This window comes from Mustela lutreola, chromosome 10, assembly GCF_030435805.1.
Source record: "Mustela lutreola isolate mMusLut2 chromosome 10, mMusLut2.pri, whole genome shotgun sequence".
NCBI classification, from domain to species: domain Eukaryota; kingdom Metazoa; phylum Chordata; class Mammalia; order Carnivora; family Mustelidae; genus Mustela; species Mustela lutreola.
Window position 1 is genome coordinate 66,881,668 of NC_081299.1, and position 16,211 is coordinate 66,897,878.

Genomic DNA, 16,211 nt, shown 5'->3' on the forward strand with positions numbered 1-16,211 from the left:
AGATTTTGAACTCACCAAGGAATCTATAAGCAAAATCTCACAGCAGGTGCAGCTGCAGGTGGCAGTGAAGCTTTCCAAATAGCCGCGAAGCTGCTGGTGTAGAAGATCTTAAGTCATCTGGTAAGCAACTCGAATGGACAGAAATCGCTTTGAGGCAAAAAATTCTCTTTTATGTAGAGAGTCAGAAAGAATGCTATTAAGTTTTTTTTGCATCTTTTTGTTTTTGTTTTTTTAGTTCAAAAAATAGCAGATAGATTTTTTTTTTCTTTTTCCCCTTGGGGAAGAAGTCAAAAGATATTTCTTTAAAATAAACTCTAAGTGTTCTCTGATGACTTACACTGAAATGAATCTGCATTGCATTTGTAATTACTGAATAATTTATATGTAAAGTGACTCAAATAATTGCCATAAATTTAATAGTGTGAGTTTTGAATGTGTATTACCTACCCGAGACACTGTATACTTTGCAGTTTCTTCTAAGATATAAAACATCATCTTCTGATAGCTAGAAAGATCAGGCAAGACAACATGGAGGAAAGCCCTTAAAAGGCTTGTATAGGTAAAAGAGAGGAATGGTGTGAGGTTGTTGCTTGAAAAGAAGTTTTGTTTCTGACCACTCATTGACTTTAACTGGTGGGTTGCAGTGTTTGTGAGACAAGGTAGTCACATAAAGGTCATGCATGCCCCTAGGATTTCTGGCAGGTTTTTCAAAACCACACTCCTGAGGATGTGCTGTGAACTTTTCCTTCTGCCCTTTTTTAGAATCACACATTTGAATTATCATGGTCTATTACAGTTAGAATACTGCTGGCTTTGCTCCATCTTTTTGTTCTTAAACCACAAAGAAGTCATTATTAATGGAAAGATTTGAGAAGAGACAGAGGAATTTGGTCCCCTGCTCCCGCACTTCTTCATTATTTCCTCTGGCTCCTGGGGGGTCCGTGTTAACACAGGCCCTTTGCAGAACCAGAGGCGGATGTTGTTGCTGCTAATTTATACATGCTATTGAAGAAATCAGGTCTGTCAAGTGTAGCACCGTGCAAGTATTTTTAATGATTATGAAAACACAAATTCTTAATGTGCTTATTAAGTCGAAGACATTGAGATACATTTTTAGGGAGCTGGCAGTAATAACAAAGCTAAACCACAAGAAAAATAGTTAAACAGTATAAATTAGAGACATGAAAAAAATCCTCCTAGACATAAAATCATTCGTTTTATCTTTTAAAAGAGAGAAAGAAAGAAAGAAAGAAAGAAGAAGAAATGTATTAGGTTGAGGAACCTAATGAAGAAAATTTAAAATAGAAGTGATCAATACTGGAAAGAATAGAAATGTGTTTATGTTCCTGGAATAATAAATTGGGTTCTGATCTCTACTGGGCCCTAAGGATGCACCAACTTTTGTGGGAATGAATCCTGGAGGGAAAACAAATCAAACAAAACCCGAAAAAACAAAAACAATGCACTGTATTATTTGTTTATAGAATTTATAAAGACAACCCAGAATATTTTAGTCTCCTGAAAGTGTTTTAAATTGGAAAACTTGGTGGATTCTAGAAGACATTTGTCATTCTGATTATAAAATTTTAAAAGGAGTTCAATTTTGATCCATTAATTTTTATATTGAAAAGCATAGTATCATTCAGCATCACATAAAAAAGAATGTTAGGAGAGCCTTCAGGTATATAGCATGAGGCTTAGTAAATAAATTAAAACAGAAAATGGAAAAATAGGTCACTGGAGCTTTGTGTAGAACTTAGAGTAAAATCAATTTTATTATGATTAAAGAAGCATAAGATAGGGATGAGAAAGGTGATAAGGGAGATAAGATGGTCTGGATAAAGAATAAGAACTTTAACTTATAAACCTATATTCTCTGTGAGCAGAAATATTGCCAGCTGGAAACACACAAAAGACATTTTGAATGTTACTGCAATCCAGGTGTTAGTGATTTTCTCTCTAAAAATTCACCCCATATGTGCAATGGTTTATGGTACTCAGTACCCAAGGACACCTCTCAAAAAAAGGAAGAAATAACACTTACTACCTAAGTTCAATATGCTCATTTCAAATAAGCCGTTCATGTTTAACATAAAGCTTGTTTTAAATTCTTTAATTTTGCTTTCTTGAAAAGACATGAATTTTATGATTATTTCCTAACTATTACAACATTCTGATCACATAAAATGCATTCACAGCAATCATAGAGTTAAAGTTTTCACAGAGCTTAGAGCCAGAGACAACATGTACCTATTATATGTGCAATGAGGATTCATCTTAGCAACAGACCATGAATGTTGTCTAACTAGCGTCTATAAAAATTAGTACTATAATTTAATTCTCTTACTTTTCTTTTTTATGGTCAAATAATATTCTACACACAGAAGATTATAGTTAATGTAAATATATGTTATAAAATACAATATAATGAGGCCACCACTCAGGTCAAGAGCTAGAACATTTCCAAATTTTTGCAGCTAACTATGTTCCCTATCCCAGAATTAACATTCATCCAGAATTTTGTGTTTGCAATTCTCCCATTGCTTTTGAGAACAATGAAAACCAAACAAACTTAGTTCAATCAAGTGATTCACCCTCTGCTTAGTTCCTATTGATTTCAATGCCTGACGTAACTACATAACTGGCATGTACTCCAAGCCTCTTGTGAAAGAGGGGGAAATAAATAAATGTGTGTGTGTGTGCATGTGTGTGTGTGTATGTGTGTGTCTTTTTCCTTGTTAACTGTCTGATCCACCTGGAGATATGGAGCTCTCTTGGTAATGAGAAGAGCCAACAGAACATTTGTCTATTTCATACAGCTGGGAGCCTACAAATGTGACCAGGGATTCTTCCGAGATAGGGAAATATTATATAATACAACTTTAAAGCCAATTGGTGACCCCCAAACCCATCTTTTTTTATCTTATTCAGGACACTGATGGACAAGTCATTCCCTGAATTTTCTTACAAACATCATATCAGAGCAAGCAAGGACAATTTGTAGACAAAACTGATTTTCAACATGAGACCCAAAGGGTGACATATCCTTCTTCACCCCTGCAGATGCAGCAATCTTTCAGAAGGGTACCAGAAATATAATGTAAGAACAATAAGGTTATTCTGTAAATTCCATCTGTTTCACCTGAGAAAAGCAAGTCATTCCTGGGTGTTGCTGGGGAACTTTAGGCCCCAGATAGAGGATTTGCCTGGAGTCTTTCCTCATTGAAAATAAAAGGATGCACAGTTCTTTGTTTGTTATGTCTTTGACACTCTCCAACCCTGCTCCGTCCAGCCCCATCCATCTCCAAAATGGGCTTGAAGACAGTTATACAGGAAGGGGCACCTGGGGGGTGCTCAGTCAATTAAGCATCTGCGTTAGAGTCTGGTTATGATCCCAGGGTCCTGGATCAAGTCCTAGGATATAGTCTGTCATCTGGCTTTCTTCTCAGTGTGAAGTCTGCTTCTTCCTCTGCCCTTCCCCACCACTTGTGTGCAAATTCTCTCTCTCTCTCTCTCTTTCTCACACTAAAAAATAAATGAATAAAAACTTTAAAAAAAGAAAGAAAGAAAGAAGTGAGTCAACATTTAAGCAGAGGCTTTACAGATTGAAGTAAAGGAAAAAAATAAATGCCTTGTATGTTGTTTGAAAATAGAAAGTTTACATTATTTTTCTGAAAGAGTGATATGTGAGGATTATTTTTACAATTTCTGGCAGATTGAAGTTGTATTTTTTGTAATAAAAATCAGTAACTACAATTATATTATGAAAAACAAATATTTTAAGGATACGAGATTTTTTTTCTAATTTTCAAAAATATGCCATATGGGGTACTAGTAGTTCTGTCTATAGGGAAGTCTTTTATTATTTATATTCATATATATATTATCTAATTTAATCACTATAATCACCAAATGAGGGTGATAGTATATGTATTATTCAGGCCAAGTCAAGACAGGAGTTAAATGATTTACCCCCAAATTCCAGAAATGATAAGGAATAGTGTTTTCAGGCAACAATGTACTGGCATATGCTTAACCAGCAGCTTTCTTGCTGTGGAGGGGAAAGGGACTGGAGAAGGAGAGATGTCCAATTTTGACATTTGACAATTTTCATGTTGTAAATACTTTGACCACCATGTCACGATGTCATTGAATGCGGAACTTGCAAGCATGGTTTGTGAGCCAATCACTACTTAGTATATATACCAAAAGACACAATAAACAGAAATAGAGTCAAAAATAGAGAAAATAGTAAAATGTAGGGGAAAAAGTGATAAAGACTGTTTGTTAACTTTTACCTGATGTAGTCATTTAATTATAAGTTTATAGGCCTGTGTTTAACGGGGAGGGGTGCCAAAATTACTGATAATTTACTAAATCAGCTCTCTTAAGCTGCTATGAACCAGCTCTAGAATACCACTAAGCCCAGTTCTCTCCTACTACTAAGCTTCTTTAAAACCACCTTCAAGGAAATGTAATTATGTTTTGCTCTTCTGCCTTAGATGTCCTTAAACTGAATTCTAACAATGAAAGTTAGCCTTTCCAACCAGAACATGGATGTTTCCTCCAAGCTCCTCCCCTCCCCCGATTCACATATCAGTGAATGGAGCTCCCAATGACTCTGTTGCTAAGGAGTGAAGTCCTAGAGTCCTCCTGTACCCCTCTGTTATTCTCATTTTGACCTCCAATTCGTCAGCAAGTTGAATTGCTGCCATTCTCAGCTTCTTTTTCTTTTTAATTTATTTTTTTTTAAATTTTTTATTCTCAGTTTCTTATTCATTTATTAAAAAAAAAGTTTCAGGCCAACTTCAATGTGCCTATTAAAGATCTAGGTTTTAGCAATAAAACATGAATAACATAAAAATCTTACACTAAGGAAGCCTCTATTATCCTACAGAGAGACAGAAAATAAATAGTAACCAAATATAACACTCTTATTAATAGTGGGTAATGAGCTAATAAGTCCTGTGAAGAAAAGTAACATAGTTACCCTAGAAACTGGCAGGAAGGGGTGATAAATTGCTACAAGGTCTCCCTGATGAGGTGAAATGAGAGCAGAGTACTGAATGGAAAGGAGAAACATGCTATTTGAAGTATCTGCGGAAAGCTTGCTCTAAGCTAAATGCCAAGGTTGAGGTGGGACAGTGCTTAGTATTTTGGAAGAGCAAAAACAAAGTGAGTTTGGACCAGTGTGAATGCAGAGCAGCTTAGCAGGAGGTAAAGAAAGAGATATGATAGTCACATCCGTGCAAATGGTAAGAATATCTAGGATAAGAACTTTTTTTTTTTTTTTTTTTTTTTTTTTTCCTTAATGTAGGTCTTAAATAGTGCTGTTGTCTTGTTCATTTGTAAAGGATCACTCGGTTTGGCCAGTGAATACAGACAGATTGAGGGTCGGATTGGTGAGACTCTAGGAGCAGTTGGATGGTTGTTGAAATAATCCAACCAAGCAAGAGTAGTATCTCCAGCCAGTGTGGGAATAGTGATGATGTTGAGAAATGATTGGTGTTTAATTGTATATTTAAAAAATATAACCTACATTAGAAGCTTCTTGGCTGCAACCCTAACTTCATTTTATCATATTCTTTTTCTTGCTTGATTTGAGTTACCCCAACAGACTCCTTGTTCTGTAAATTTTCCAAGCTTCTTCAGGTGATCTTCTCTTTCTGGAAACTGGTCTTCCTGGAAGTCTAATGGCTTAGTATCCTTTGCTCCATTTAGATCCTTTCTCAAATGTCCCTCTGATAAAGACCTTTTCTCTCTATCCCATCTAGATGGAACACCTGTCAACATCATTCTTTACCCCTCATTCTATTTTAACTTTTCAACATAGCTCTTAATATCTCCACTTCAAATGCATTAATGTATTTATGTTATGTTGTGGGTCTCTTCCATTCCATGACAACCGATTTTTTTCGCCACTGTCAAAACCAAATTCAACTTTCTAAAATATTGTGTCATTTCCGCATTTACAAACATATTTCCTGAAGTTCTGATTTTCATATGGCACTGATAAATAGAATGACCACATCCTGCGAAGTAACACCATCCAATTACTCAACTGCTTCTATCACTCAGTTTTCGAATTTCAAGGAGGGGAAAATAATCCTGCAGAAACCTACATTTTGGCACAGTTAGACCCTGAGATAATATCCTTCAAGTGTCTGTATTTCAGTATGCATTTTCTCAGAGCCAGCTTCCTGTTCCCTACCCAATTTGCCTAGATCTCACCTTGCTATACTAGGCATAATGATGCAAAGAGTGAAGCAGATTGACAAGAGCGAAATTATTACAATTGTGCTTGGCTTCTGCATGAAGGGAAGTATTGTACACACTCAAGGAGTCAGTATTAAAAAATGTTTGCTCTTTGAGCTTTTATGCGGGGATTTAAGGTGCACTTAGCTCAGTAGATTTTGTCTACATAAAGCACTTTTGTTGAAAATCTGCTTTTCTCCTGCTTGTTATTATTAGCCAAAGTGCCTGCTTTTGTCAAAACTGTAGAGTCGCTGCTGTTTCTCTTCCCTCTCCCATTCCCATTATAATCCTTGGCTTCTTTTACCTTCCTTCTCTTTTCATAATGAACCCACCTCTCTTCTTGACCACAACTGATATCAACTCCCATTTCATTGTTATGTGCATTTTGGATTCTGTGAATTAGGCACAAGATAATATAAATAATTGAATTATACCAAATTGCAATGCACTGACAATGCTTCCTCTTCCTCCAGCATGCATGGTCATTTTTGCCTCTCTAAATCATTTTTTGATCCAGCTTTGATTATAGCAATGAGAAGAATTTAGGTTTTATTCTGCATCGCTTTAGCTTGGGGTACATTCTTTAAAAGTGAGGAGAAGCAGAATAGAGGAGAATTGGGCCACATTCATGGAACCTTCTTTTATATATTGATGGGAAAAGGTGAAGGAACCTGATCTTAGACCCTTTAAAATCTATGCACTGCTCACTAGAACATTTAGCCTTTGAGTACTTCAAATGTGGCTATTGCAAATGAGGATTAACTGTATAGGTTTTAACTTATTTATATTTACATAACCACAGGTGGCTAGTCATTCCTATACTGGACAGCACCAGAACAGGAGACAGAGGATTGACCTAGTCAGGGAACTTCAGGCATATTTGCATCACCTTTATTTCTAGGAGATGGCATTGGGAGGAATCTGCAGTCTCTTTACTGTCCCACTAGCCTCTTACTTTGAGCTCACACTAAATATATTGCTAAAGGTAGGAAAGTGGAGGCTAGTAAAAGTCATATATGCCTGAGAACCTGCAGATCTATCTGGTCACAAGGAATGATCCGCATGCGTCATGGTGTTTCCATTCAATATGGCTTAAACAGAATGAACATCCTGTTTTATGATGGTTTTTTTCTTGCCTTTCCAAGACTGTCCTAAGAAATGTTTGATTTGAAACAAATAAACAAGCACCCTATTAATTAAATAATGGTTATGTAATTCAGTAGCAGTTTTCTTTCATGGCTATCCTCTAACTTCGATGATATTTTTTTCCAGATTACAACACTATTCCTTTTTCACATATATTCAGTCCAAAATCTTGACTTGTTTAACATGATAATAAAAGCAAACATAAAATAACTGTGCTTACTATGCAGCAGACCTATTCTAAGTGCTCTGAATATAAATTCCTTTTGTTCCATGAAGTAGGTATTACTATTATTCTCATTGTACAGGTTGGAAAATAATATGCTCTCTTACCCATAAACTTACAGTTTGAAGATAAATATTTCAACTATTTAAGAAATGCTGCAAGCTCTTCAAACTCTTTAAAGTATATATTTTCATTGTTATAAGTTTCCTGTGAAAAAACTGACATATATATGTATATTTACACATATATATATGTATTTTTACTCATTTATTCAATCAACAAATATTTACTGAACATCTAATATGGGCCAAGGACTGTCATAAATAAACTAAAGCTGACAGCTATTAAACCCAACACTGAAATATAAATTAATTACTCAAATCGGAAATTCAATTTTTCTGTATTTAATTATTCAATATTTCTAATCTCCTATACACAATATATATTTTTTGTCAGAGAAGTGATAGGATAAGAAGATAGTCAATTTCTCTCAAATTTGGGGTAAAAAATGTGCCTTGTAGTTTTCAAGGCAAGTGGAAGAAATACCTCAGCAATTTCAGCCTAGCTAGTCACACATTTTTTTATGAACAACATAAGTTTTATTCCAGTTGCTGAAAACTGACTTTTCTTTATTGCCTCCCTAATGATTTTACTTGTTTATTTGTATTTTCCTCAATTCACTATTTTTGTAATGTGTGTTCATTTTACATTGTGCAACCTATCGATAAGACCCTGACTTTGACATGTTCATGAACTGTTAGAAACAGTGTGCACAAAAAGAACCATTTACTTAGAAAATATTTTTAGATTAAGCCAAAATAAGATGCTTAAAATACCTTTTTTTCCCATAAATTCATAATGAACACATCACTTTATGATATTGTTGCTATCAAATATTCTAATAGATAATCTCATAGATTTAATCTTCTGAGCCAAATGATCCTCTATACTCACTACACTAAACTTGAAGAGGATGGATATCACAAGGAAGATGTTAATACTCTGTGGTATTGTTTCTCCAAATTGCTGACTGTAAATATGTGTCCTTTGAGTTTACATTAGGCAATTATCCATGGAAGTCAAATATCCTCAAGTTACTGGGCAAAATTGCCTTTTGATTAAGCACTTTCTAAAAAGGCAGAACAGCAGCAGTCTATTTAATTTTTAAATTATAATTACATTTTGCACCTTGATTCTTCCATTGAATTATTATCAAATGTCGCTCTTTCCCTAGTTTAAAACATGTGTATTTTGAGCGTTGCTCTTGGGGCAAGAAGGTACGGATTTTACTCTCAGGTTTCCCATATCAATAATTTAAAAATCATTAACAGGACACAGACAATATACTTTTTGTATTCCTACTATGTGCCAAAACCCCAAAACCTCAATAGTGAATTGAGGAAAAAGTATACTGTCTGTCCTTAATTGTCAGGTCTTACTTTATTTAAACCAGAGGAGGCTACAATAATAGGTAACTAGCAGAACTGGGATTGAACCTCATAGGTTTCTCTAAGGTATAAGCTCTTAATCACCAAAAATGTACATGCATCTCTTTCTGCCCTTCCCTTTTCCTGGCCCTCTTCTTGCCTCTCACCGTATCTTTTGGCCATCTCTTCAGCATCCCTACTGGAGGTCAAGTCATGAAACACATTTCTTCAAAAACAAATAAATCCACAATAAACCCATAAACCCAAGATCTTCCCTATCAATATTTTATAGAGAGTAAAATGCACTGTTAGGTTCACCAGTATTGGACTCAACCTAAGCAAATTTATCTATTTAATGGCAATGGAAATACCTGAAGAGATCCCCCTCACTCATAAAACTGGCCCTAAAATTTGCTGCCCAATTTAGCAAATAAAAATATAGGACATCTAGTTAGATTTGGATACTTAAACACTGAAAAAAAAATATGAGTTGCTATTTATCTGACATTCAAATTAAACTAAGCATCTTATATTTTTACCTGGCAACCAGAGGGAAACAATCTGGCTCTCACAAGATGCAAACAGTTACGATTACATATTTTGAAGAGGGGGAAAAAGGAAGAAGTCAGTGTAACCTTTTTATTGTTAATTGGTGGCAAAACACTATGCTGCTTTTCGCACATCGGAAGCAGTATGTAAAGTGATGGAGTCAAAGACCTGATGACATTTCCCGTGTGAGGGACACATGTGGACACTTAGGCTCTGGGAGGATTCCAGCACTGAAGGCTGAACACTATGTGTTACATGTTGGATTCACACTAATAACCACAATGTGGCTGGTCCCCCAAGAGAGCCCAGACAGCAGGTAACAGAGGAACGCAGGCTTGCAAATTTAGGTCAGCATGGTATGAACTGCTAATTAGGGTGGTGTCAGCTTTCTATGCTAGGAAATGTCTTTTACATAATTTAAAACATTTTTAATACTTTAGATAAATGCTTTCTTGAATTAAATGCACATATTCTCATTTCTGACTCACATGTGATCTTTATTATTTGGATCCCTTATCTAGAGCAGGGACTGAGTAGCCGGGCCAGCTCCCTTTTTCCTGGATCCTTTGAAGAACTTCCAATCTTTTCCTTGCAATCGGGTCATTTTTACTGATTGCAAATTTCTAGTGTCTCTTGCCATTCTGAAAACTTTCTGCCTCTGTATAATCTACCTCCTAATTCTTTCCCTAGTCCCCAGAAGTTTTATCCTGGGGCAGACACAATTTATTCTTCAATGCTTATTCAAGAAGACTTTCCACATCCTTGCCAAAAAGCGAGATTTTGCCAAATGGAATTCCTGTATGGAGTTCTTTCAGAATCATGTCTTCCAGTCAGAGGTGCAGCCAAAGAACTATCCGCGCAGCCACATTAGCTGTCATGCTTTTCAAAGTCGCTGGCAGGCAGCCGAAAGCACAGTCTGCCAAAACCCCTACTTCCATTTTACCCAGAGCAGGAGTCTTCAAGGACGTTCTCTCAACTCTCATAGCCACTTAGAAATGGCTCCAGCGGCTGTGCCAGTTTCCTGACTGAATTCAAGTTCCTGCTGCTTTGAAAGTTTGCTAAAGGGAAACATCTGCTTCTCTATGGGTTTGGTTCAGTTTCCATTAAGGCTGGGAGCTTTTTTTTTTTTTTTTTTTTTTGTCTTTTATTAAATGTTAGCAATTTCAGCATCCATGTTTTTAGCAGCTTCCCATATTTCAGTCTTTAAATATAAATACATTTGTATTTTATGCAGTTTCTTGGAAGCATTGGAGATGGATCTTTTGAGGCTCACATCATCAGTATGATATTAAGTAGCATCTAATCTCTATAATGTATAATGTATCCTCACTACTGTTTAATTTCTTGCCCCCCCATCCCCATTAGCCTTACCCCATGGATACAGTTCTACTGGGGAAGCTCAATTAACGCATACCTATACTTAGCAGTATTTACCTGATCTAAGTATTTCACTTGCTTTATAATTTTGGACTGAGCCACCCATATATCTCTCTGGCCCTTTGCTTTTTCTTCTAAAATGTGAAGATTCTGGGACCACTCAATGACCTAGCATGTGCATTCTAATTCTGAAATTTGAAGTCTATTGTGTCATTTGGATACCTGCAATTTTCTGTCTCGATAATATTGCAGGAATGTTTTCTCTACAGCTTCCTTAAAAAGGTTTTTTTTCTGTAAGGCATTCAGTCAGTTAACAAAAGTAAGGAAGCCTCTATGGAAGAGAATTAGAATTGAGAGGGTGGGCTTCAGAAACTGGCTATTATTAATAGCATTAAATATCTATTGGCATTAAATACCTATTTTTTAACAAAACTTTTATCACTGTCATTAGCTGGGTGTATTGAAAAGCATGCAAGCTTTAGGTCAGCCATACCTAACTCTGATGCTCTACTGAGTCATGTAATTTCCTCATTCATTCCACTTCCTTAATAATTTATTATGACAATGATTTCCCAAACGTCTATGCTTTTGTTCTCTTCCCTGGGCTTCTAATCTATATGTCCACCTCTGTATTGGACATTTCTACTAAGATGTTCCATCAGCAACCTGAACTTAATGTCTAAAAATATGTGCAAAACCTCACTCATCATTTTCTTCCCTTTCTTTCTACTCCCTTTCCTGTCACTGGAAATGGTACTGCCATCCCCTTAGTAATACATGTCAGAAATGCTCACAGCATCCTTGACTTCTCTTTCCCCCTGACTTGATCCACAGCATCGAACAAATCACCAGTTCCTATCCACTCTGCCTTTTACGTCTCTCAGCAATCTGTCTTTTTATTTCTGTCCTATCAGTCCTCTGGTCCATTCCCTGCCTTCCCACCGCCAACCCTTTAACCACAGTTCTGCCTCAGATCCTGCTCCCTGTCTGATCCAGAGTCAAGAGAGCTGCTAGAATGTGGCTTCTACAACATAAATATTAGCATGACACTCCTCTACTTTAAAAGTTTAAGTCCAAAGTCTTAGATTTAGTTGAGAAGACTTTTATAATCTGGCTGCTGCTTATCTCGTCCACCTTAGAATTGTCACTCTGAATTCTTTGTCCCAGATATATAGAACTACTCACTGGCCTGAGACATTTCTTCTTGTAGCTTTCATATATGTATGTACGTGTATGTGTGTATATACATATATATATGTATATACACATACACATATACACATTTCATATATGTATGTGTGTGTGAGCAATATATATATCACTCACACATATATATATCACTCACACACATACATATATGAAATGTGTATATATGTGTGTATATACACATATATACATATATGAACATATATATATACATACCTACATATATGAACATATATATATATATATACATACATATATATATATATATATCACATACACACACAGGACTCTTTACCACTAACACTTACTTTTTCCATCTTGCTTTGTACTCTGGGGACCAATTTTGAGAACAACTTCTCTATGTCTTACTCTCTGACTTCTAATAGCATTCGGCAATAGGAAGCTCAGACAAAAGTTTGAAGGGAGGAGAGTGAAGTTGAAATATGTTTTCCCTGGGCTCCTTCTCTGCAGCATTCCCGTGGGTTGGCTCCCTCGCTTGACCTCCTGTGAACTAAGTTCATGATTCCTGTAAAGTAGCCCTCTGCACCTAGCCTCTCTGACTCCAGGTTCCAGGAACATCTCTCTCTTTCAAGTCTTGCAGAGTACCCTGCAATCTTCCTCATGGTATCCTTAGACCTTACTCAGGCCTTTGAAATTGTCCATTGATTGAACTTTCCTCAAATTATCTAATTGTAACATTCCATCTGTCTTATGCAGAAACCTGCAGAAGATATTATGGATATTACAGATATTAGGATCTCTGTATTTGGATCCCCTAGTCTGGAGTTCAAAGGAAAGTTTAGAGCCAAGGATAGATATTTTAGAATTGTTGATAGTATAAAGATTGCCAGGAGATTTAATGTCACAGGATTGGATGAGTTTCCTAAGTGAGAAAGGTGTAGAAAACAAATAATAGCTTCCTAAGACTTAGCTCTGAATCATTCCAAGGTTAGAATATGTAATAGAGGGTAGTTTGGCACAGGTAGGAAGTACTGGACACTGGCAAGAAGTGAAGTAAGTGAAAATCCAGACAAGACACCCACAGAAATTTCTCTGACAACACTCCCTGCCCAATTTACTCAATGTCTTCTTGGTATCTCCCAGAGTAACTTATAATGGTCTCCCTATTCCCCAAGGTTGAAAATTGCATGTGAAATTTTAGTGATAGGACTAAATGTCCTATCTAAATGTATCTAAATGTACATGGACTAAATGTCCATGACTAAATGTCATGTCAGTGATAGAACTAACAAGAGTAACCAATAGTTTTGTGGATCATTGTATAAGCCAAGACATATAAGCAAGACACAAAAGCAGACATTGATAACACTTTGGGTAACTGCTTGAAGAAACTACATGCATTGCACTTATGCATACAGGCACACACATGCTCACACACATCTTGACCCAAGGGGAAAAGCCAAGAATGTGATGAAATATTTTTAAGAAACATTTTTTTAAAAAGACACAAACTGCATATATAACTCACTCACTGTTCAACACTATGCATAGCAGCTTAGCTCATTTGGTCCACCTTGCTTAAACTCTGTCTTTTACCATAAGATCTTTGCTATTCTGTTGCATAATTTAGATATTTTATCCACTGAACTCCAGAAATTCCTGTAATTATTTTTTTAGAAGGTGACTGCACCTCTAACATAATATATAAAAACAAAAAACAGCAAAACTCAACAAAACCTTGAAACTATTGTCCCTCCAAGGTGTCAAATTCGAAATCTCTTTTTCAAGCTAGGTTATCCAATTTTTGTGGGGGGAGGGGCATGTATTTTTGCTATAAAATCTGTGGTACATAGACACTTGCAAGAATTTGGAATAGTTTCCAAGTATGAGCACTGTAGCACATTAATGGACTGTTCTCTATTATGACTATCACTGAAACAGTTACAGAAAAAGGAAGATTCAGTATTTTTCTTTAATTTGTTGGGAAACATAGACTATTGACAAGTCAACAAGCCAATTAAAAAATAAACTAGACAGTCAATGGAAAGAAGTTCAGTAAATTGTTATTAGGGTAGTGAGAGATGAAACAATAAGCTAATACTTAATTAACAAGATAAAAGATAGTATTTATAATCCTGATTGGACTCTCAGGTCACGGATCCTGCTTATGACAGGCCATTTGTTTGCTTTTTTTTACAGAGCTATTTGATGGATTTGGGAGCTTAAGTTATGAGCAAAGGATGACACGCAGAGGTAAAAAGAGGAGGCAGATAGAGTGGAGCTCAGAAGATATCAGCAGGCTTTGCTTCACTTAGAATAAGCTTTCTTTGACTCAAGAATCTTTAATAAACAGGGCAGAATTTTACGAAATGCATAGTATGAGTGGATTTTTTGCCTTTGTATGTGTATATAAACCTATGAAGAGAGGGGTTTTATGTTCAGAGTAAAATGAAAACTTTTAATGGCAATTCAGTTGATGGAAACCATGAAGGCCTAAGCCCCCAGGAATTCTTAAAGGTCATGGAATATGATTTTAAATTTCACAGGCGACGGTATTGGCAAGTTAGGATTGGGGCTTAAGCCAAGTCTACACGATTTCCTACTGACAAGTGAACCCTAGCAGACAACAAGGTTATACAGAAGTAAGTGAAAGTTCTTGGGCTGTTGAAAGCGTTGGGGAGGAATAAGAGCTTTCTATAAAAATTTAAAATGATTGGCAGATGTAATTTGGTTAACTCAGAAGATCTGCAAAGAGCCTTCTCCTACAGAGTAGAGGTTGTGAACATACATGTTGGGGCCGGATTCTCCTTTGCAGTACTTTCTAGTCATGCAACTTGCAGTACATTTTGAAATCTGCTCTCTTTAATATATCTGTATGTATGTATATATATATATATATATCTATATATATATGTTTAATATATCTTTAATGTATCTTAACATATCTTATATCTGCAATGGAAATGATCATAATATCTACTCTCTAGAATTGAAAAAAGATTAAAAGTATTGTGTATAAAGGCCTAAGTCTGTGTCAACTTCATAGTAAATGAATATTAAATATCAGCCATTATTGATGGTGATAAAAGCAATTTGAATAGCATATTAGCTCTATAACCTATACATTATTAAGAATGAATTAAGTAAAAATAGGGAAATATTATTTTAAGAAGTAAAAAGTGTTGATGTAATTTCAACAGATGAAAGCTTAAGAACCCAGATCACATCTTCATTAAAGATGTTTATTAGAATCAAAATTATCCCCAAATTGGGAAATCATGTGTTTCATCTTAGTGACTATTTTATGGGAGAGCAATGGTACTCAACCATGATGGCACATTAAAATGACCTGGTGATGTTATAAAGAAATACACTTACTAAATAGGGTCATCTAGAGCTGATGACTGTGCACATCTATTGTAACGTACAATCCAAGATGCAATGTTGCTGAGCTATTCTTGCACTGATGGTGGGTTTGGTCGAGCTTTTCATTACTCTTCCCATGGTAGGATAATAAATATGATTTTAGTATCATTGGTCATGATGGCAATACTTTTTTTCAACCTCTTTACCTTGCTTCTCACCCACTTGTTTATATGAATGCTAGAATAATTCTAGAACTATCTTTTGCCGGAAGAGAGAGAGAATTATGACAAAAATGTATTGCTTTAACCTTAGGTTTTCAACCATACCCACTTAAGACCAACAATTTAAAAGGTTGATTTGTTTTATTAGACTCCTGACTGTGAATGAGTTTTATAGGACATGATAATTTTCTGAAATAATTACTTCCAGAATAAGTTCCTCCAATTTATTTTTAAATTAAGAAACTTAGAATCATGGCATTTGAAATATACACCCTGATTGATTACTCAGATGTGTTATATGCATTGCCTAAGATCTAATCAGCATACTGTTGAGAAAGATTTCATACATATTTTAAATTTTCATATTTTTGCTGCATTTTGGTGCCACAAATTGTATTTTTCATTCAATGACTGTCTTATCAAACCTAATACATATTTGTAAATCTTAATTCAAACTCAATGGGTATGGATCCATACAAG